The sequence below is a fragment of the Ursus arctos genome, unplaced genomic scaffold (genome assembly GCF_023065955.2).
Source record: "Ursus arctos isolate Adak ecotype North America unplaced genomic scaffold, UrsArc2.0 scaffold_36, whole genome shotgun sequence".
Classification (NCBI taxonomy): Eukaryota; Metazoa; Chordata; class Mammalia; order Carnivora; family Ursidae; genus Ursus; species Ursus arctos.
This window is the reverse complement of record NW_026623050.1, coordinates 22,144,847-22,166,343: the sequence shown is the minus strand read 5'-3', so window position 1 is coordinate 22,166,343 and position 21,497 is coordinate 22,144,847. Positions and strand designations below refer to the sequence as shown.

The 21,497-nt window shown below is 47.4% G+C and overlaps 1 protein-coding gene and 1 pseudogene across 6 annotated transcripts in view; one reads left to right on the top strand and one right to left on the bottom strand.

Moving 5' to 3' along the window:
• CGNL1 (cingulin like 1) overlaps nt 1-21,497 on the bottom strand; it is a 153,771-nt gene that overhangs the window by 112,073 nt on the left and 20,201 nt on the right. The gene's annotated exons all lie outside the window — the stretch shown is intronic.
• LOC113269671 (sperm-associated antigen 7-like) lies at nt 9,872-10,559 on the top strand (annotated as a pseudogene).

Below are 21,497 nucleotides of genomic sequence, written 5' to 3'. Positions count from 1 at the left end.
CAAGTTCACGATCGGGCAGGACAGGAGCACTTGATGCTGTCTGGCTGACCACAGTGAAGAGCTGGGGCTCCAGTCCAGCTCAGAGCCACCGGGGAGCCTGCCCTCCGACCCTTCTCTGTGTGCTTCCTGCTTCTAAAACCAGGCCCTCCTGCTCGCTCATAGGCTCGGTATATTTGGGGAATGGGGTTATGCGTTCCTCCAACTAAGTGATTATAATCTTTCCACTGAGCAGCAGTCCCTTGATCCTAATGCCTATTTTTGCTGAAAGTGTCCCATCATAGCATCAGACAATTCCAATAGCAGCTTTACCCTGGAGCTTTCATAGGTAAATGTACCTAGACCCATCGCTGACCCCAGATCCCTGGAGGAAAGAGAGGTCCTTTGTTGTTTAGAGGTAGAAAGGGAATCGGTGATTTGGTTAAAGAAAGGGCCCCTCAACAGTGCAGGGGTGCGTATCCTCCTTCTAGAGAGAGTGGTGCATTAGTCCGCTCACCACAAAACACCGCAGGCTCAGTGGATGAAACAACAGGAATTTATTTCTCACAGTTCTGGAGGCTGGGAGTCCAAGATCAAGGTGCTGACCCATTCAGTTCCTGATACGAGCTCTCTTTCTGGCTTGTAGATGGCAGACTTCTCACTGGGTCAGCACACGGCCCTTCCTCAGTGCCTGTGTGGGGAGAGAGATCTCTCTCTCTCTCTTCCTCTTCTTCCAAAACCACCAATCCCATCCAGAGGGCCCCACCCTTATGATCTAACCTAATCTAATCCTAATTACTTCCCAAAGGCTCCATCTCCAAATACCATCACATCCAGGACTGGGACTCCTCCATCTGCATTTGGGGCAAACACAAACATTTAGTTCATGGCAAATGGGTAGGGACAAAAGGAAGCAGAGGGAGAAAAGATTATGAGAATCCTGTCACCCCGTGGCAAGGAACCACCACACATTTGGTAGCTATACTTAAATATCCCCAGGTTTTTTAATTCTGTTCCCTGACGGCTGCATCTCCATCTCCCCATTTCTCTCTCCTAAAGAGCCGTGAGACTGTAGGAATCTATCCGTATCCCAAACGTAGGAAACAACTTCACAGAAGGGGGTGGGGAGAAAAGGAAATGATCCAAGTAGCTCTAGAAACGAGTGGAGCCCAAAAGCCAAAGGAATTCTACGCAGCAATTTCAGGGTAGTTGATAAAGTTGCTTCCCAAGAGGGATGGGTTAGCGATGCTGAAACCACTGTATGTGTAAACTGGGACTAGACAAACGGCTAAGTAAATGGAAGGCAGATGGTGGGAGCCTTGTTTCTCACTGCTAGGAGTGGGAGGCTATATATCTGCAAGGGGAAAAGGCTAGAATGATCTTGTGATAGCGGATTCCCCTTGAAGACATCAGTGTGAACTCATGTTTAGCTTAGTATCGGTACAGATAGTTACAGATTTATAAATACAGTATATACATGTTTTTCCTTGTTCTGTCCGCCAAGAGGGCTTAGGAGCAACAATATTGCAGTAGCAATGAACACACCTGGCACCCAGATCTTGGTTTATAATACCAATAAATTCTCTCGTAAAAGGAACCAGGGCTCCTTGAAGAAATGGCCACTTCCAGGACTGGGGCAGGAAACATACAAGAGGGCCTGGAGCATCTCATAGCGCCAGAAAGTAAGGAAAGTCTTAAAAAAAAAAAAAAACCCACAATGCCTATAATAATGGATATATATGTAAGAGATATGGAGTTTCCAATGGCCAAAGCTGGAACACTTTGAGCAACAGATAAAGAAGTAACAAAACCCAAAATGTGAAAATAAGTATCTACAAGTACCTGCTAATATCAGAAAATGATCAAATAACGGCGTAAATGAAGCGAGAGGGACAAATCTCCCACGCAGAAGAATTCTAACTGACTGAGATAATCTGCCTTAAAGGAGGGAGAACATAACTCCTCACCCCTGAGGGTAGGCTGCACACAGTGACTGCCTTCCAGAGAGGACAGGATGGAAGTAAGAGAAAAAGAAGAACTTTGCAGTGGAGACACCTGACAACACGCCCTCAGTCAGGTCCCTACTTCAAGGTCAACATCAGTTGTGATAAGTCATATTGATAGTATGCACTGTGAGGAAAACGGCACTTGACCTCCATCATCTTCCTCCCCAAACCCCGACCCCCGGTGTAATCATGAGAAAAGCGTAAGACAAATGGCAATAGAGGGGCATCCTAGAAAATACCTGACCAGTCCTCCTCAAAACTGTCAGCGTCATCAGAAACAAAAGTAGCCCCAGAAACTCTCAGCCCTGCGGAGCCTAAGGAGGCATGACAATTACATGTAATGTGGTATCCTAGATGGGATCCCAGAACAGGAAAAGGACATTAGGTAAAAACTGAGCAAATCTAAAGAAACTAGTAGTAATTTATCAATATTTGTTTCTTAATTGTGACAAACCGAATGTATGATGTCAACCAGTAGAGAAAACTGGGTGGGTGGTCTACAGAAACTCTCTACACTATCATCACAATTTCGTTATAAATCTAAAATCATTCTAAAATAAAAAGTTGCTGTTGGTTTGTTTATTGGTTTCGGGTTTTTTGGTTTTTTTAAGTAACATTAAAAAAGAAACCACCAGGCAGTCAAACCCACTGCTGTGGTCCTGTGGTCACTGCAGAGCCAACACTTGTAATTTCCGACACATCTTCCACCTGTGGCCTGTTGGGTGGTATAGAGCACAGACATGTCCTTCAACAGGGCACCAGGCATACCACCCTGGGGAGGTCTCAAAGCTCTACTCCTGGACGGTACCTCTCCCAGAAAAAAACAGGGTAAGTAATTTTCCAGGACCCAGTGAACACAGAGCATTCCATCATAGGGACATGGAGAGAAACCCAGCACGTTCTCGGGCTGAAAGGCTGCACAGGGTGGGGATGTGAATACGCTCTCCGAGCTGGGGACAGTTCCCCACAAGACCACGAGGAGAGCTAAATGACTAAAAAACTCGCACACTGCATTGTGGAAGGGAGAACGAGCACGTGGAGAGCTGGGCAAACACTGAAGCTATACCTTCCCCAGAGAACACGGCTGGGGGCAGAGTTTAAACGGGGCATCAAACGAAACCTATTCACCCGTGTTGCTTATGGACGACAGAACTCAGCCTCCTTCCTCCTCCATCTCAGAGCCAAAGAGCACGCTTTGCCTAGAGAGAAACGTTAACTGGATGAAAAACAGAAGAGCTGAGTCGGTCACAGAACAGGAGGAACCGAACAGGAGAAAACAGAGAACTAGGGATTGAGGGCAAGAAAGAAGTAGTGAAAAATGAGACCTAAGAGGGAAGCAATTTTATGGAATAAGATATTAATTAAACTTGCTTGGCCACAGGAAGCCACAGTGACAGGAAATGAGGACCAGGCTCTCATTTGGGCTGAAAGAAGGAGTGGCCAAGTTAAAGTCCCATTTAAAGCATTCCTTAATAAGCACCACCTGAGGACTCAGCTGCCCTGAGTCTCCTTGCCTCCCCAGCCGTGCTCTTCACAGCTGCTCCTGTCCTATAAACCTTGTGCCTCTGACAGCGTCCCTGAGATCTCAGACACCTTGGACTGTCACCTGCTGGGGCCCAGGCGATCAACGCTCTACTTTGATCTGGACCCAGTGCTGTCAAATCCCTAAGCCACCCAGTCGAAGACCGTGTCTGTCACACAGTGACATAGATCCAACCCCAAGGCCCACCAGACACCCAGGCAACATCTCCCTAGACCCTCTCCCAGCTTCCTCCACAGCAGCTGTATTTTTTATTTTAAATTAATGTCTGTCTTCTCTATCAGACTGGAAGATCTATGAGCACAGGGACTATATTGGGTTTTGTTCACCATTTTACCCCAGTTCCCCACAGCATGCCTGACAGTGCATTTGTGAATTGACGGAAGGAAGGAAGGAAGGAAGGAAGGAAGGAAGGAAGGAAGGAAGGAAGGAAGGAAGGAACGAACAGAGACTCCTTCCCCCACAGCAATCTGAGACCTCCAGAAGGAAAAAAGTACATTTCAATTCTGAGTGCCCAGTACACAGTTTGAACTTGGAATTAGTTTACCCATAGAAATGGCCATATAAATAGCAATTAGGTGTCTGGTGCTTTTATTTTTTATTTTTTAAAGATTTATTTATTTATTTGACAGAGAAAGATACAGCCAGCGAGAGAGGGAACACAGGCAGGGGGAGTGGGAGCGGAAGAAGCAGGCTCCCAGCAGAGGAGCCCGATGTGGGGCTTGATCCCAGGACTCCGGGATCACGCCCTGAGCCGAAGGCAGACGCTTAATGACTGCGCCACCCAGGCGCCCCTGTCTGGTGCTTTTAAACAAACCCGATACATGCTTAATAGTACAGTAATAAATAATACCGATCCCTCACCGAACATCTACCAAGTACCAAGTACTATGCTAAGCACTTCCGATACATTTGTCAGCAACCCTGCCAGGTACAGCTTATTACTTATCGCCATTTGCAGGTGACGCAACTGAGGCTCACAGGGGTTGAATCATTTGCCCAAGGTCCCCCAGATTGCTGTGGCAGAGCCAGAAGTCACCAAGGCCAGTCTCACTCCAAAGCCCTCTTCCTTCGTGACTCCAGAATTTGACCAGAGAACAGGTACAACAAATGCGGATTGGAGCCTGGAATCTAAGCACTATTTGGGACAGTAAGTCCCCAGGACAATGCATTCTAACGCCAAACAATCAACGAACCGCAAAATAAACTTTCAGAACTCATCTGGCTTGTGGCTTGGGGGCTCTCTGCAGAGGGTTATGAGGAGAAAGAAAGTCGAGGATGTGGCTGTCCGGATAGCACCTGGGGGCCAGCAGTTGAGCAACTCTGTGAGCCCAGGCATGGGATAGGGTCCCAGAACACACAGACAGCAGGCGCCTGGGAGAGCAAGCACAGATCAGGAAGGCCTTCCCAAAAATCTCCAATTCCAACCAGAGGGAAGATGGCATCCGACAACTGCAGGACAAGACGGCACGGAGGCCATGTTAAGATCAGGGAAGGGAGGGAGGGCTAGGTACAAGGGGATGCTGACTTAGGGAAAAGGGGAAGCAGAATGCAAAGGACTGTCTGGAATTCTAAGGGGAAAAAGAAAATTCTCAACAACTTTAAAGAGGTGGTGAGCCATGGTTCCAGCAGCCCTGGAAATAGAAACATCTCCCACCCCCATGAGAGAGATTGGGTGAGTCACTACTGTGGAAAGGGGTGATGGGTTTCCACCCCAACACGTGGAGAGTTTGGATGTTGTCACTCCCATACTTAACAAACTGGAAACAGGTTGGGGATTAAATGAGATCCTCAGTATGCAAGCACTTTTTCAACTATAGTACATTAAAGAAAAGAAGCCATCAAAACCACATTTCTGTGGTTTGTTGTTTTGTTTTGTTTTTTTTTTAACAAACCTCTGATATTTGAAGACTATGAAAATGTGGCAATCATTCAGTCTCACAAAGCAGGTGGATTCACCACTAAGAGGCTCTCGAGCAGACTCCAAGTTTGGTGAAAGAACACTTAGGGAAGAAGTGGCCATCTCGAGGCCCACCCAGGGCTCAGTGGGAGAAAATCATGAGCACCTGGCCTTACTCCTTTTCTGACAGGGCTGTAAGCTGGGAGGCCAAGACCTATGATCAAGCAGCTGGATTTCCGAAAGACCCCTCCAGGTTTCTCTTGCGGTCTTTGGTTGCACGGACACTTACCACGAACTCACCCTATGGAGTGTCCATGCTGGGCTCTGAGGCAGACAACGATGAAGGAGGTGGGAAGGCAGGAACAACCCACACTGCCTCTAACGTGGGCACAAGGGGCAGGTGGGGAGCTCATTACTGCAAGAGGGTGGGTGGCATGGGAAGACTTTAAGGCAAGAAGGCATTGCAGTTGAGTGGGTTAGAACAACACACATTTATTTTTACCCTAAATGGATGTCAGACATCTTACTAGGCTAAAATCTAGGTGTCATCAGTGCTGCATTCTTTCTGGAGGCTTTAGGGGAAAATCCATGCCCTAGCCTTTCCCAGCTTCTAGAAGCTGGCTGCACGGCTTAGCTCTTTGGTCCCTTCCTCCATCTTCGAAGCCAGCAGGGTAGGCTCTTCTGACTCTGCTTCCTGCGTCACGTCCGTCCTCCGACTCCTCCTCTCCTGCCTCCCTCATGAGAACCTGCGATGCCACTGAGCCCACCAGATAATGCAAGAGAAACTCCCCATCTCAAGGTCCTTATTTTAATCACATCCCCTTTGCCATGTAAGGTGACATAGTCACAGGTTCCAGAATTAAAATGTGGCTATCTTAGGAGGGAGGCATTATTCTGCCTGCCACATAAGTGGACAGGGAAAATCAGCCCCCAGGAAAGAAAAGAAAAAAAAAAATCAAACATTCAGAAAGCAGCAGGAATGAGATGAGATCTTTTCTCGGCTTCCCCAGTTCTGATTTCCTGAGGCTGCTCCCTCCTGCCCTTGGGTTCCCTAAGATACCACTCTGTTCTGCCAGTTGCCCCAGAAGATTCTTCACTATGCCCTTGTCCCAAACCATACACCCAGTAGGTGGTAGACATGGGATTTAGACCCTCAAGCTTGTGCCCCCAACCGCTAGCACCACAGTCCCAGGGAACACAGGCGATGTGCTGAGAGTTAAGGAGCCAACAGACCAGCAGACTGGAGATGGGTCAGGCCTATCACAAGGAAGCTCAACAGGGAGATCAAAGGCCCCGAAGAAACCAACTGCTTGACTCCAGGGTGGGTAAGGCACAGAAGCAAATCTTGTTTTTTTTAAAAAAAAAAGGAGTCAGGGGATCATAGCTGACAACAGGTCCACTGTGCAATAGATGATTGTCAATGAGCACAATGATCTCTGGGAATTATTCAGCCAGATTCAGCAGGGCAGGCCAGTTAACCAGACTGCAGACTCCTCTGAAATCAAGAACTACCCCCAACAATCTCAGAAGTGTGTCTTCACACCCAAGCACACAGCCTCAGGGGAACATTCACAGAGTCCCAAGGACAAAAGAGCAGAGCAATCACATTAGCCAAATGAATGCTGCTGATCAGTGCTGTCAGGTCCCCCTCCCCAGTGAGTTACGGAGCCCCCTCTGCTTGGGGCTGATCAGCAAGAGTCTGGTTGGCATGGCCAGGATGAGGTCAGGACTGAGAAGCTAAGAACAGGCACTGGGTACAGAGGAGGAGAACAGGGCTGAGAACAGGATAAACTGTCATCCAGCATAAATACCAGAAGGGCTGCCATGTGAAAAGGGATTAAACTTGCTCTGCATGGTTCCAAAGGTTAGAACAAGGAATAATGACTACATGCGCCAGGGACCCAAATTCCAACTCAATCTAAGACAGGAAAAGTTTTTTTTAACAGTGAGAGATGCCTAAAGATAGAATGGACCGTTCTGGGAGGCAGTGAGTTCCCCATCGGTGGAGGAAGGCAAACAGGGTGGGGCTGCCCATTCATTCACAGGCGGGTTTGAGAAGGAACTCCAGTGTCAGCCCCTCAAAAAGGGACTTCCAAATCTGAGAGTCCATGGTCTCATCTCATATGGACTCAGTCACAACCATCCACTTAAACATACAGAGAAAACAGCAAAATGGTCGCACCAAAAAGAGGAAGCGCGGGAGGTAAGTACAGCCGGGAACACTCTTTTTAGGATGGAAGAGGATAACAGAATAACCAAAGAGCAACGTTTTCTCCAGGTCTTATCCTGCACTTTTACCTGTGCCCTGACTTGAAAATGAAAGTCCCTTGGCTGCAGGGAAGCTGCCCTGCCTGCAGCTGGGGTGGGGGTGTTCTGGCCCACCCGACACATCCACCACCAAGGGACTCCAGCCCGGACTGGAAGTGAAGGAGAATTACTCCAGGCACATCCTTGACATCAGGCTGATCCCCAAACCCTCATCATCAGCTGGCTGACCTCTTGGTAGACGAAGGCAGTCGGAGGAAACCTGGGGACATCACATTATGAGGCTGTGAACATTAAGGGGAAATTGACAGTGAACACAGTAAAAATAGGAGCCTCGATGGACTTCTCCAAGAAGCACTGGGCACGCCTCGTTCTTGCGTCTGTTCTTGCCGTGCTAGGGAAGACGCAGGGCAGCAGCACGAGACGCCTCTCAGGGAAGTATGCAACATACTGAGACACTCCATACAGAAGCGGAGTCAAGGGATGGGGCAACTGGGTGACGGGCGTTAAGGAGGGCACGTGATGTGATGAGCACTGGGTGTTACACGCAACTGATGAGTCAATGAACACTCCAACAAAAATTAACGATGTACCATATGTTGGCTAATTGAATTTAAATTAAGAAAAAAATAATAAAATAAAATAATAATGCAATAAAAAAAAAAAAAGCTGAGTCAAAGGCCGAAGAAATCACCCACATCAAAGAAGGGAAGGAAGACCAGGAGTGAGAGGTGCGCAAGACATGGCAGGGACGCCGGAGAAGCCCAGCTGTACGCTCCCTGAGGACAAGGACAGCAGACGTGGTCTCAGCTTTCCAAACCACAGAGAGCACAGCTGGTTTAACAAGGAGCACGTGAACGAATGGCCAGCCGGCAGTGAGCAAGGCCACAGGGCACAGGCAGACGGCAGACAGCTCAAGATGTCTCTAGAAGATGACTTGGAAGATGACTCGGAAACCCGCTCCTATCAGAAAAATCTGTATCTACAGATGACGCCCCTGCTAATGGCACACTTCTGGAATATTCTGACATGGAGAAAAACATTGCCAGTGGCACCATCCAATATGGTATAAATTTGACATGCATATTAGTAAAGTCCTTCAAAAGTGGGGCTTTTTTTTTTTTTGTAACATGGTCTTTGTGGTACAGTGCTCATGTGTGTTCTCTAAGCTGTTCTAGCTTATTTTCAGACTCTTGTATCAAAATACAAAAACTACAGATGTCTCATCACATCATTTTCAAGTAAATCTGATTTTCTCCACTGAATCCGAAAAGATACAAACATGATAAACTTCACTCTTGGTAAGAAGAGGATCGCACTTTATCTTTCCAGCAAAGGAGAGAAGAAACTAAAGCCACAAAGACGCATCATGTTTAGGGGCGCCTGGGTGGCTCAGTCAGTTAAGCGTCTGCATTTGGCTCAGGTCATGATTCCGGGACCCTGGAATACAGCGCCCGTCTTGAGCTCCCTGCTCAGTGGGGAGCCTGCTTCTCCCTCTCCCGCTGCTGCTCCCCCTGCTTGTGCTGTCTGTCACTGTCAAGTATAAATAAAATCTTTTAAAAAATGCATCATGTTTAATACATGAATTGAAGGGCACTCTCATAAGCCATGATAAAATTAGGGTGCAGAGGTTTAATATTTTGAAAAAGCAGTTTTGCTAGCTTCTATCTAGTTAACAAGACTTTTTGCAGGTCATTAACAAATAATATAGTAACAGATATATTTAGATTGTATTTAATTTTTCCTCTCTCTTTCAATCATTATTATTGAGCCTTCTCATATTCCAGCCCTCCACCTCAAGGTGCACCACGCATACACACACACACACACACACACACACACACACACACACACACACACACACTGGCACTATGCAGACAGATGAGAGAGAGGACGTGATGAGAAGGCCCCCATCCTCCTCCATCTATTGACCACAGCAACTGCAGGGAGTAGAAGAGAGATGGCTACCTGCCCAAAGGACCAAGTACCGTATAGGTCATAAGCAGAAAGCCAGGGTTCCTGTCCAGTGGTGGTATAGACATGTCCCACATCAACAGGGAAAAATCAACAATATCCTACTATTCTAGCGCCTACTATGGGTCAGGCACTATATAGGGCACTCTACCTAGGTTCACATTTAACCTTCCCAACATTCTTGTCAAATGGGAAAACTGGACTCCCAAGATGGCGGACCTACTGGACACCATCCTGAGCTCCATGGAGAAGCCACCCAGCCTTGGTGACCAGGAGTCTCGGTGCAAGGCCTGAGAGTAGACCACCACCTGAATGATGGTGGTGATGTTGGCTCCTGATGTTACAGGAGCAAGAAAAACAACAAACAAAAAGACGGAGAAAGAGGTGTCAGATTTCATCCAAGACAGGGGGCAGATCAAGAAGTTTCAGCTGATGAACAATAGAGAGAAACATTCTACACAATATGGTGGAAGTGGCTGGCCTGACATCCTTCTCCTTTGGGAAAGATGATGAGTGTCACGATGTCATGATATTCAAAAACAAGTTTGCACCCTCAGATGAAGAGCTGGATTCCTACCGTTGTGGGGAGGAGTGGGACCTGCAGAAGGTGGAGGAGAAACAGAAGCTGAAGGAGCTGGCCCAGAGGCAGGAGGAGGAGGCAGCCCAGCAGGGGCCCATGGTGGTGAGCCCTGCTAGCAACTACAAGGACAAGTATAGCCACCTCATTGGCAAGGGTGCAGCCAAGGATGTGGCCCATATGCTACAGGCCAACCAGACCTACAGCTGTGTGCCCATGGCCAACAAGAGGGATCCACGCTCCATTGAAGAGGCCATGAATGAGATCCGGGTCAAGAAATGTCTGTGGCAGAGTGGGGAAGAGTTGCCACCTACCTCCTAGGCACCCTAGCTCCCTCGGACAGGTCAGGGGCCAGGGAGGGACAAGGCTACTGCTATTAGAAGCCATCCTGGAGTCCCACCTCTGCACCACTGCCTAATAGCTGTCACTCAGGCTGGGGGAGGCAGGTGTTTGATTTGTCACTGTTGGAGCTTAGATATGTACATGGCATGCATGCTTGTGCGTGTGCGCACGTGTGAATGCACAGGTGGGTATTTAACATGTATTATTCTTTCTCCTTGGAATTTTCTTCCCCGTGGGGCTGGGATTACTTTACATTCAATAAACACTGTTTGACAATCTCCCCCCACTCCAAAACATGGGAAAACTGAAGGACAAGGAGCTTCAGTAACTTGGACAAGGTTATAAGCTAACAGATGACAGAGCCTGGATTCTGAGAACATCTGGCCCACCCCATTCCAAGTTCCTGTTTGTCCACTTTACTAGACCATGTCACCTCTTAGGCCTGCAGTCCTCACACTGCACACAGGGGAGCCCACCACTAGGGCATGACTCCACTTCCTTGAAGTAGTGAGCTCTTGCTGCTCAGAACCCCAAATCTTCTGAGCTAAAACCTGGGCTGATAGCTTGTGCCTTTAATCTTTGAGAATGGAAGGAATTATTACCACCTGTCAAGGTGGTAAAGGGCAATACCTTTATGCAAGGCAGCATACAGTAAAGATGCTCTGTAGGGAACTTCCTGTTCCTAATTCTCTCCTAGTTTTGTTTCTCAAACAAACAACATCTTATTGGGACTTCTCTACATTTTTCTCACAAGAAAAACAGCTCCCTGGTTAGACACAACTTAGAGCCATGCCTACTCTTCTCGTGGTAGCTTCTAATTGTCTAATAGTGCAATGGTCCTGGGACCATTTGATCCTTTCTTAAAATTCCTGACTAAGCACAGGACATGGCATTAATGTCAATCCCCCTGGCCCCCCAGCAACCCAGAAGCATCCTAGATTCTTCCTCTTCCTTAGGTTCCACACCACTGAGTGATTCCTTCTTGCTGAGCCCACCTCCTAGAACATCTCTGCTGTTCTTCCCTGTTCCGTGCTGGCGTCCTCATTTGCACTGTGTCACCTGTATGTCAGCAACGGTTTCCTAAATTCTCTTTTAGCCACCAGTCTTGTTTTCCTCAAACCCATTCTCCACATGACCCTGATCTTTTCAAGCGTGACCTTTTCAAATTTGTCCACTCGTTTGTACTTCAGCTTAAAAAGTATTCAATGGTTTCTTCCTTTCCACTCAGGATAAAAATACTCCCTGGTATTTTTTTGCACTCCTTAGCATGGTGTACAAGACCAAGTCCCTGACAATCTCAGGCCAGCTGAGATGCCTCCTGCAGGACTGAGGATCTCCAAAGGCACCATGTTCCTTGGCTTCCATGAGCTTGCCTGGCAACCCCTATTCCTCTCAGGCCTCACCTTCCCTGACTCTTCTGACCAAGTTTCCTGCCTTTTGTCCCCTCTCCACCCTTCCCCACACGTGTCCCAGTGCTGCCTAGGCCCACTCACTGCAATTGCCCTCTGACTTCTCTACCTCCCCACTTTAGACTGCAGGCTCCTGGAGGGCAGGTCTGGCCCTGAATCTCTACAGTGTTTAACTCCTAATGGCCCTCAGGGAATGCACACAATGACAGGGAGGTGGAGGTCAAACAACAATTTCAAGAGTACACCCCTCAGGAGGAAGGAGCTTATAGGAAGGTCCTGCGCAGACTGGTGGTAAGGCGCCTGGTCTCCAGAAGTTTTGCCCTGGGAAGACTGCCCAAACTTGCTTTGGGGCTTGAAAGCCTCATTTCTGAAGAATCAGTTCTGCGAGCCCAAAGGGAACAACTGGACAGTCCCCATTTGAGAAAAATGATTTACCTCTGAGTGAGGCCCCCAAGACAAAGGTCTCGTCGAAGGAAACTAGTTCGCTTATGAATGTATGAGTTCATCATCCCTGACATTTGGGGCCCGGGGAAACCCAACTCTGCTCTCCCTTTACCAAAATAAACATATAATAAGGTGTGTTCTGTCCTCGGTTGCTTCGGGGAAACAACTTCTTGGAACGAACTCTTTTCTTTCTGAGTAGCCCACCTGCTGTAAGATTTCGGCAGCACACATCTATTTAACCAGGCCACCGGACGTCCACCCCACCCTCTCGGCTCCACGCCTTTTGAAGAAACTAAACAGAATAATAATACTTCCAGACATGGAACAAACTGTCAGAACCCCTTTTTTGAACTTAAAAATTTAAATATCATCAAAAGGGGACCAATGTTTTCAGTGGCAAAAAGGCTACACGTTATTCTAATGAGCTTTGTGATAAAAAACCTCATTCACACCAGGCCTACTTTTCACAATGATTTCCTTGAAGATGTTTGTGGGTGGTAAGACTAAAAGCAACTCAGAAAATAAAGCAGATGAGAAATCTTCCCCCCCCCCCTCATATTTGCTAAAAACCAAGAAAAAAATAAACCCGGGCATCGGGTTAAGTTACAGCAAGTGAGTCAAGACCTTCCGTAAATGCTAAACCTTAGCTCTTGCTGCCAAATGTCTTGAAACTCCTCGTGTATGCAGGAAGCCATTTTGGCAGCCCCCCTCCAAAGAGCAGGGGCAAATGACAGGGGTCTGCCATCAGTAGTCAAATGATGCAACAGCTACCAATTCTACCCCTATCAGATACTAGGGAACTCCCGTCAGAAAGACAGATGGCCCAGCCTTCCACATGGCCTGGGGACCAACCAGGAATACGACCATAAGTTCTAGTATCAGTTAGTACATAAGCAATGAGTTACTATTTGGGAAGTAGTCAACCTTTCGATAAATAATGAATGCAAGAGAACACACCTGCTTCAGAATGTACTCGGGGCACAGCACTACCCACAACTGACCATTAGTTCAGCATGCCTCGTCATAATTTTCTGGGCTTAGCAGCACCTCCATGTGACTTTTCTACCATGGTCTCATGTGCTAGTTGACATTTTAAAACCCATTTTTAAAACCAGCAGTCGCCTGGTTTCCTGAGGTTCTCGCTCCAGGCTTGTTGTTCCCACCTTCAAGGCCCTGCCTCTGTGGCTGGCCCTGCTCTTCCGTGTCACTAAGCCACAGCCACTTGGCAATGGCTGCAGAACAAGTCCCCAGGAAGTCCTGGGCCTTTTGTAATTCCACAGAGTTTCAGACTATCCACCTCCCTCCTTCTCGAAACCCTTCCATGGCTTCCCACTGCCATCACAATAGAAGCCTGAAGACGACCTGCAAAATCCAGCTTGCTCTGCACCCCCAACCCACCACCTCTTAGAACACTCTCTCCTCCCCCACGCCCCTTGCTGTTCCCAGAACACACTTTAGGACCATAATGTGCCTGGCTCCTGGCTCCTTTTCCCAATGCTCTTTCCCCAGAGAGCCATGCCCCAGACTTTCCTTCCGGCCTCAACTTCTTGTTGACCATCTCATAGAAAAGACCATCCCCATAAAGGAGGGTTCCCCCCATCCCCCACCATCCTCACAACCCACCTTATCTCACCAAATTGTCCTTCTGAGCTCTTATCGCCCACTGATAAGCCTTCATTTGTGTGTTTATTGGCTCCTCCTTCAGCAGATCTCCCCACGTGAATACAAGCTGCCGAGAGTAAGAGCTTTGCTTTGCTCTCCTTTGTTAAGGCTACCACCGTATCTTTAGGGTTAATGTGGGGTCTGGCACATAGCTGTAAATATCGCAGTTGGTAAATATCTGTACTGAATGAACAAAAAGCATTCGTATTAAATGTAAAATGCAACCCCACAGGGTTAAATAAGGCCAACGCCTTCTAAGAGCCTTCAGGTCTTCCCAAAACCCTGGGGAAGGGGGCAGCATCTAGGCTGGGGGAGGGGAATGCGAAGGAAGCACCAAAAAAGTCAGGTCAATAAGCCACCTTCTCAGGGGGCCCCACTTACTGACTCACCACCCACCCTTTTACAGAAAAGAGCTGAAGACCATATATGACAGAGCAGAAAATGATGCAGAAAACAGGGAACCTGTAACAGAGTCCAAACAGGAAGATTTTAGGCAGAGAAAGCTGCCTCCTGGGAGCAGGAAGAGCAAGGTCACATCTCCCAAATCAGAAGCAGGGCCAAAGAGCCGCCCAAAGTCAGTGACACAGGAAGGTGTGACACACCAGCTTGGGTAGGAGAAACAGGGTCCACCCCAGAGACGGTGGAAGCAGTGATGTGGATGTGAACACTGACGCCGAAGGTCATGGGATGGGCGAAGCAAAAAGCAGAGCCACCGACTTGATAACTAATACCCGTACAGCACTCTACAGTCTGGAAAGCACTAACGCCACCTGACTCTACTGACGTGCAGAAAAAGACAGGGAGGTAGGGAAACTGAGGCTCATAAAAGTCAAGTGATTTCTTGCGTCAGATCACAAGGCAAGCAGGTAGAGGTGGAAGTTAGGGGTCTCGGGGCTCCGAGGACTCTCAGCTCCTGCAACCCCTCAAACCCAGACAAACACTCCTTGAGTCCCCTCTCAATGTGATTAACAGGACTTCATCCATGTTATGCTAAGGACTATTTATTCAAAAGCAGGTTGCCCCTCCTGAATTCCTCCAGGGATTTAGTCAACGACCTCTTGACTTGAAAGAAATTTGGTCTTCTCCAAGCCTTCCTTGGGTGTTTGAAAGCTGAAGAGACCAGAGTGAAGTCAAGCCCAGGCTTCTAAGACCACTGCCTCAGGCTCCGCAAAACCACAGCCAAGAGGTAACAACAGCAGAATGTCTGAACAAAACAGTCACTGGAAGCATTTCCGTGTGAAAATGCACCATCTGCAAAAGCCTGTTATAAGGGCCCAGATTTCCCAACAAGCCCTTCAAAACACCACAGTCATAGCTCTCATAGAAACTTGGTCTCTGAAAACCCCAGACGGGTTCATCGGATATATTAGAACTGCATTCTTTACTTGAAAATATCGCACCTGCTATTAAAACTGAAAAACCCTTCGTGTTCATAAATCCACGAAGATGGTGTTCGGCTTCTGTCACCAGCTGGTTGATGCGAAATTGAAAAGGAAAGAAGGGGATTAGCCCTGGAGTTTCAAGAGCTCCAAAGCTGGGCCCCTCCCAACTGAGCAGGGAGGAACGCTGCAGAGCTCGCAGGTTCTTCTGGGCCTGGCTGGTGAGGACGACGAAATGGCACCTCAAGAAAGCACTGAGTGGGAAGAGACGTGTTGAACAGTCTAAACCAACACCTCAGACTGCACTGGAAGCAGATGAGAAGTCAAGGTTGACCGCAGAGCACTGGCCCAGGGCGCTCCTGGGCAGCAAACACATCTCAGCTCTGGGTGCCAACCAGAGATGGAGGAGGCCCCCTCTCCTCCAGAGAGGCTTCGGAAGGGGAGACGGTAGGTGACTGGGCTCTGGGCTGTGCATCTGTCTTCTAGAAGGGCAGGGGTAACCCACGGCTGTAGAGAAAATGTGAACCCTGGGACAGAGAGGGGGATCTCTCTAGACATAGGCACTAACCCCCATGGCCGCGTTCTCAGGGTGTTTCTTTCCCTTCTGCGCAACGGCACCTCGGTCTATTTAGACTGAGTATTTGCCAGCTTGCCTCCAGCCAGCCAGATGTTGCCTTTCAGGGATTGCGTGTTTCTATAATTATTTCCAGGAGAAGCAAACACTCTCGAACCGCTGGGGTTTGCCATGGCATTCACTTTTTCCCACAAATGGGCGTGGTCCGACTCTACCCCTGCTCTCAGGGGGCCAACAATGGGGTCGGCCACCGAAATCAATGCAGTCAATGAAACCCATTTTGAAAGAAACTCCTTGGTATCTGTGAAGAGTTCATTCATCTCTCAGCTTTTGCTCTTTGTTCTAGGTTTGTTGTTTTTGTTGTTGTTGTTGTTGTTGTTTTGAACCCCATATTTCTTTGAAAGGAGCTTTACTGTTAAGGAAGAGTTTTAAACACATTCCCATTAGTCCATACTTGCAAAAACAATATCATTTTCTTCACAGCAGAGTCTTGGCCTAAATGCTTCCAGGAAACCAGCATGTTGTCCCCGGCTCTGAAGAGGGGCGTGTCAGCCTGGCCGAGGAAGCTCGGCATGAGTCAGGGGCGAGCTAGTCTGGCCAAGACCACCTCTGAGGTTGCCACTGAGAAGGCAGACCCCCTTGTCAGTAGCTGGCAGTCAGGGTTCCTGAACAGTCAGTCACCTTCCAAAGAGTCCCCCAACATCATGTTCCTGGCGGGCACCGTGGAAAGTACAGCCTCCAGACGATAGCAACAGATTCCATGGTGGCCTTTCTGACATCATCTGAAAACCACCTCCAATTTCATCAGATCCAGAAAAGTGCCCGGTCCTTGGATTTTCATTTGAAATCATGCATGCAGCTGGAATTTCAAAGACCGACTATCCACAGACCTGTCAAAATATTTGAGGCTATGGCACTAAATCCCCACACAGAAGAGTGGGAACCCCCTTCCTGGTGGTTGGGACAGAGCAAACAAAAGGTCCCTATGAGTAATTTATCTGCAGCAGGAGAGGCAGAGGTCAGAGCCCTGGAGCCTTCAGTGCCACTGCGCACTGAACTTGCTAAATACTTCAGGAGAACCGACCGCGTGCAAGTCACCTACAGGTGTGGAGGCCTCCACACAGCAGGAGGGTCGGTCAGGGTAGGTTCAGCTGCTTATCACTGAAAACCCAACATAATTTTGGCTTAACCAGTAAGAAAGAAGTGTGGAGGTAAGCAGTCCAGGGGTGGTACCGTGGCATCATGGCACATGGTCATTAGGGATCCACGTGCTTAGAGCACGGCTTCCATCTCCACGGTGGGCTCGTGATCCAAGATGGCTGCTGGACTTCAGCCATTGTGTCCATGTTCCAAGCAGCAGGTAGGAAGACAGAAAAAAAGCAAAAGGATGCATTGTCTATACAAGTCAGTCTCTGGAACCTTCCCATAAGCCCCACACATAACACTTCACCTTTCAATTACTAAAGCGTTAAGTCCCTGGCCCATAGCCAGGTGAAAGGGAGGCTGGGAAACAGAATCTTCTAGCTTGGCACATTATGACACCCTAAAAACATTTCAGGTTTTTTGGTTACCAAAGAAGAAGGAGAGGAGATACTGATATCAAGTTAGCAGTCTTTGCCACAGAATGCATAAAAAGAAAATCTGAAGGTGAGACAATTTGGCGTTCTCGTATGTTCAGAGAAGAGCTGATAGAAAAAAGGGATGAAGGCTCAAATGACACTACCCTTCAGGGATGACTAAAATCTTTATGAAGTTGAAGATGCTTAATAAAACCAAGTTTCCAGAACCACCCACCTTTGGATTGAACATATTTTATGAGCCATTAAAACTGATAAGGAAATTTCCTCAGCATTCTAGAACTGTGGCACCATCAGAGTCACTTGGAAGCCTTTTTAACAAGTCCCCGAGACCCCTTGCAGAAATTCTGAGGGATGGGTTAGAGTTGAGGCCTAACATTCTGCACGCCTGCACACCCACACACGCAAGCCAAGTAATTCTGATGGGGAGTCCGATTCAAAAACAATGACTTCATCCAAACCCTCACTGAAAACATGAAAAAAATAAATAAAATAATAAAACATAAGACAATTTAAAACAGTCGTGTGACTTGTCCCGGGTCCCTCTCGGTGGTCAGGCGGAACCAAGCCTAGAATCTCAGTCTCTTTACTCATAATAATCCAGTCCTCTTGAACCTCGAGTTGCCGCTCTGAGGAATGTGAATTTGGGCCTCCAGAACCCTGGACACAAATAATCCAACCGTCTAGTCAGCCTACCCAGGTCTTCTGGCTGAAGGGTCTTAGGGTCCAAGCTAAACCCAATTTCCATCTAAATCATCCTTACCCGGCCACCAGCAAACGTGGCACAAACAACCATCTGCTGGAATCCCTACCCCTGCGGGCAGACCCAACACCTGCAGAACCACGTGCTGCCCTGCATGCCATCCTTACGGGGAGCATTCGGAGTGATTTAAAAACGGTTATGCGGGGGCGCCTGGGTGGCTCAGTCAGTTAAGCATCTGCCTTCGGCTCAGGTCATGATCCCAGGGTCCTGGGATCGAGCCCCACATCAGGCTCCCTGCTTAGTGGGGAGCCTGCTTCTCCCTCTGCCTCTGCCATTCCTTCCACTTGTACTCTCTGGCGCGTGTGCTCTCTCTCTCTGTCAAATAAATAAAATATTTTAAAATAAATAAATAAAATAAAAACAGATATGCAGATAAATGTGTGTGCACGGATGTGTCCATGTATCTGCATGACCATCCCTCTCCTTTGAGATCTCAGAGACCCAGGGGAAAGAGGCTCGAGGGATTACCCAGGGATGGAGGACAGAGGCTGGAAATGATCAATACTTCAGTCAGCATCTGAACACGATCCCTTCCTGTGTTGGAGAACTCCCCACATACGCCGGAGAGCTGAAGTGAGGCAGAGTCCCCCACCAGCTGGTAGGAACGAAAAGGCCAAAGTCTCATCTCTGCCCCCATGAGGTGGGCCTGTGTCCCCAGTGTGGCGTGGCCCAGGCAGCAGGTCCTACTCAGAGCGTGCCTGTGGCCCTACCTACCCAGCTCCCTGTGGTCCCAGACCATTTCCACAGGCTGGTTCCCTCCTGCCCAGCAATTCCGTGAGCCTTACTATATCTTATATCTACAGGGGCTAGTTTCTACCAAAACAATTAAGACCAGGATTGATGTCCTCATGGAAATAGGGAGGCCTTGTTCCCCAGAGCTTATCCATTTCAGGGTATGTGGATAACCTGAAACGGAGCGAAGGGAGGCGGGGATTTAGGAAGACCCTCAGGCCAGGCTAGAAAGAGCCACACGCAGAGACCCAGAGACTGGAAGGGGCACAGGAGGGATTTGCTTCTGATGGAAGACCAGGTTCCCCTGGTGTCTGCTCTTTCTTCCAGCCTTCCCTCCTCCTTTTCCTGGCTCTGGCTGCCTCTCTTCTCGACCGAGAGGCATCCATTTCTCCTCTTTCTTGCCTCTACATCCAAGAAATCAAGGTCTCCCTTTTTGACTAAAAACAAACTCAAAAATACCTCCTCTGACACTTCTGACTCACAATTTGCGCTTTGAAAACACCAGGAAACATGCAGAAACAGCCTTTGATGAACATGGAAGAAAAACAAGTGCAAACTGGTACATTTCTGGCAGGTAATACCAAATGTTCAATGCGTACATCATCCGATCCAGCAATTCTACTTCTGGCAGAGGAATTATACAAACACAATCCTAAACGTATAAATACTGGCACACAAAGTATTTATAATAACTCAAATGTCCATTATTTGGAAGTTGGCTAAATTTTTATATATCCACATTGCAGAATACAGAAAGCTATTTAAAAAAATTTAGGGGCACCTGGTTGGCTCAGTTGGTTAAGGATCCAACTCTTGATCTCAGCTCAGGTCTTGATCTCTGGTCATGAGTTTGAGCCCCGCATTGGGCTCCACACCCAGCCCCTACCCCGCAAAAAATTTAAACTTAAAACTCAGAAAAAAAAAAATTTATATACCCAGCTATGGAAAGTATCAAGATACATTGTTTTTAAAAACTATCAGAATAATGTATATAGTTATAAAGTAGGCTTGTTTCTATAAAATAATATATGTTTATGAAGTTACATAAAAATCTAAAAAAAGTTTACCAAATTCCTAAAGAGTAGTTATGCCTAGAGGTGATAAAATAGGGCATTTTCCATTTAAATTACACATTTCTGTAGTGCTTCCATTTTGGTGACAAACAAGTTATTATTATTATAACAATCAAAAAATAAATAGAAGCAGAAATGGGCTTTGAGAGTGCAGAACAGTGATGCTGGGAAGTCACCATTTCCTTTTCAGGCAACACACAGTGTCAGACCCAGCACCCAACATATAACACAGTTCACCGTCAGCTTCCGTCTTTTCTTCTTACGCACAGCCCTGCAGAGTTGGAAATCACAATCCCTAGGCCAAAGCCAAAGAGAAGCAATGACAGAAGTGTGAGCTGCTATGCAAGCCAACAAAGTATTAGTTACAGATGATGACAGAAGGGCCACAAAAGGCAGTCATATGAATTAGAAGCACACCAATTTCCACAGCTATTTAGTGTAGGAACAGGGAGACTTACGCACCTAGAGCCTCCGAAGATATGTCCACATGAAAGAAGCCTGTCTATTGGTAGATGGAAGGATAAAGAAGAGGTGGGGTGCACGTGTGTGTGTGTGTATATACAGATAGATAGATAGATAGATAGATAGATAGATAGATAGATAGATAGATCGATAATGGAATATTACTCAGCCATAAAGAAGGAGGGGCTCTTGCCATCTGTGACAACATGGATGGATCTAGAGGGTATAATGCTAAGTGAAATAAGTTAGAAAGACAAACAGCATATAATATCACTCATAGGTAGAATCTAAAAAACAAAACCAACAAACAAAAAACCAGAATCTTAAATGCAGGGAACTGGTGGTTGCAGAGGAGAGGTGGAGGGGGGAGGTGGATGACATTAGATAAAGGTGATGAAGAAATACGAACTTCCAGTTATTCATAAAATAAGTCATGGAGATGAAAAGTACAGCCTAGGGAATATAGCCAATAGTACAGTAATAACGTACGGTGACAGATGGTGACTCTACTTTTCGTGGAACGTACAGAATTACTGAATCACTATGTTGTACGCTTGAAACTAATGTAACATTGTATGTTAACTATACTTCAGTAAAAAAAATAAAGTGTAAAAAAGACATCTCCACGTGATAAATAAGACTAATAAGAATGAAAATGGTAAATTTAATTAGTGTCTAGGTTTTAGTAATTCAGGGAAATGTGTCCCTACTGAAAATTCCATCAAAAAGCTAAATATTGGGGCACCTGGGTGGCTCAGTTGGTTAAGCGGCTGTCTTTGGCTCAGGTCATGATCCCAGGGTCCTGGGATCGAGTCCCACATCGGGCTCCCTGCTCAGCGGGG